The sequence below is a fragment of the Triturus cristatus genome, chromosome 5_2, assembly GCF_964204655.1.
Source record: "Triturus cristatus chromosome 5_2, aTriCri1.1, whole genome shotgun sequence".
Lineage (NCBI taxonomy): Eukaryota > Metazoa > Chordata > Amphibia > Caudata > Salamandridae > Triturus > Triturus cristatus.
Window position 1 is genome coordinate 874770923 of NC_140588.1, and position 2645 is coordinate 874773567.

At 36.8% G+C, this 2645-nt stretch overlaps 1 long non-coding RNA gene across 1 annotated transcript; it reads right to left on the bottom strand.

Moving 5' to 3' along the window:
* Positions 1–858: 858 nt before the first annotated feature.
* Positions 859–2377, bottom strand: LOC146829349 (uncharacterized). The gene is made up of 4 exons (XR_014961965.1): positions 2258–2377; positions 1478–1660; positions 1329–1387; positions 859–1027 (listed from the first exon to the last, which is right to left on the bottom strand). It is a non-coding gene; the product is annotated as an uncharacterized LOC146829349 (long non-coding RNA).
* Positions 2378–2645: the final 268 nt, after the last annotated feature.

The window sequence follows — 2645 nt, forward strand, 5'->3', positions numbered from 1 at the left end:
TTTATTTTAAAATATCTGCTAAATCAACTTCCAAAGTGAGGCTCACAAACACTAAATTATTGTATTCAAAGTCATTTATGGATGAATTGGCTATGAGGGGCTATGAGCTGTGGAAAAATCTCATTGATCTTAAATCTGTTTGGGGTTCTAAAACCTGGCAGGTGCAAGGCACCGAGGCTTTACATCGTGCGTGCCTTATCCCGAACCATATGTTATTTTTGAATTCTACTATTTTCTCAGACCACTTGCTTTGGATTGGCTACTTCTAAAAAAATGAATGCCCCTACAATTCCTGACCTGGGTGCTCATCCAGCCTAGGATAATCACACAGATATGTCCCTTAATGATTTACAGTTGCTAATTACTAACCCAGCCTTTAATAATTCCTACCTGGATCCCCAAGGATGGTTATTATGGCAAAAAAGTTCGGATTCATGTCAACATCGTTTTCTGGGTCTGGCCCCAGGCTATACACAAGTCAGAGTAGACCCCCGTTTTGACATCTCCCATTCTGTTACAACCTATTCCATAGGTAAATTATGTCAAAACTGGCTTAAACATTCCAACTTGGCGTCAGTTAAACGTCATTTGTCCCAATTAACTGACAATGTTGATTTGAATGACTTTGTTAAAGGCCCTGTGGGAGGCAGGTAAATATCAAGAAATAAGGGACCCTAGGACAGGGCAACTCAGGACCAACTGAAAACTAGGTCTTATACATGAGCAAATGATAACCACATAAGTTCAGTGTACCACACAAAATCAATTAAAAATATTTCATTTTATTCTTATAAAAGTTAAAATTATGACATGAACAGAAATTATAGAAAATATACATAACATAACATACAGGAAATGTATTGACTAACTAGCCAAAACATCAAACAATATTTATTCACAAACCAAAGAGAAATAATCAATTCTAGTGGAAAAGACCACAATGGCTGAGATGTAATGTGGTTTATAAGTTCTTCTACGCGTGTTTCGGCGTTTAGAACGCCTTCTTCAGGAAGAGCCACAATAGATTCTGTACAAAAAAACACATATATAAATCACATATCAAACATATAACGGTACACTGAAACTTATGCGGGGATAAGGGATGTACAATAAATGACAAAAAAGGTGCTCAAGAGAAAAAAAGATAGAAAGAATTGTAATTTATGTGCAAAGAATATAACGTAAAAAATTATCAGTTGATTCAAAGTATAGAAAAAAGAAGTGACCACCTATATACATCCCAATTTTGTGACATGCAGATAAAACATTTGTGGTACAGAGATCCCTGATTAGAGGGGATTCATGCAAGATAGTGTGTTGAAACTTACCCGAATGGTAATAGAATAAGTATTAGGTATTGGGAATGGACGGATGCAGATGCGCATTACTGTAATAGAGATCAACCAATATGAAGCATGAATGAAATATATCCTTTAACTTCTATTTATGTTTTAACCAAACAGTAAAAGATAGTTACCTGTGTAACCATGATATACTGTGATGTAGTGGGTATACTTCATGAAGAATCGTTTCAATTAAAATTAGCGGCTAAAGGATGAGGCCACCAGACAAAAGATTCAGGTAATCACGCCTGTATTGAATGATGGGTGGTGGATTTCCGCTTGTTGGACTGCGCAGTATAGTTTAAAAGCGCGGTAATCTAAAAAAGATGTCAAAATGCAGTGACGTGAGAATCCATGCTTAATTAGAGTAAATTTAAGTCCAAGAATGTAAAGGCTAAATTGGTAATACCGTCAAAAATAATTTCCATTACTCAGAACGGAGTTTCAGTTTCAACGTTATGTCAAGGTGGCACCAATGTATAAATATGGTCTATAAATGGTATTACGCCGAAATGTCCATAGCAACAGAGAATAAAGACGATGTCAAGATAAATCAGCATGCAAATAGTACCATAGATAAAACTTAAACGGCCATCTAAAGCGAATGCCAGAAATACAATGTATCCCTGACAATCGGAATGACGTGTCTCTCCGGGAATACAAGATGTTAAATAAACTGACCAGAACACGCAACAAGATTGGTAAAAAGCAAGGTACTGAGGCCAACAGGATAAATGCAGTAAGTATTACTGGTAACAAGCCGGATGATATTTGGTGAACTATCTCAATACATGCTAGCGATTCCGGAGAACATGATGAAGGAAATGATGCAGTCCGGAATTACTAGACCACCTAGTTACGAGGCGGTCCCTGTGATTTACGTATCATTTAAAAAATGCATGTGATATACTTACAGAACGGCGGTGGAATACGGTTCTGCATTGCGTTCAATGTAAATCTAAAAGACGCCAGGAGTGTGATGCGTTAAATAGCGAATTCAAACGTGGTCACGTTCATGTGATGTTTCTACGGTGTGAGTAAGGGCATAGAGTTCTATTAGATAGAAGGTATCTAAATGATAGAGCTCAGAGACTGAGTGCAAATTATCTCGAAATCGAAAAAGGACTATGATGATAGAAAGCTAGAGCGCTGCCTTTAACAAAGACGGGCCAAGGCCTAATGTAAAGCAAATACAAGAAACTACAGTGAGCAAATGAAAACCACATAAGTTCAGTGTACCACACAAAATCAATTTAAAAAATTTCATTTTATTCTTATAAAAGTTACAATTGTGACAGCTGT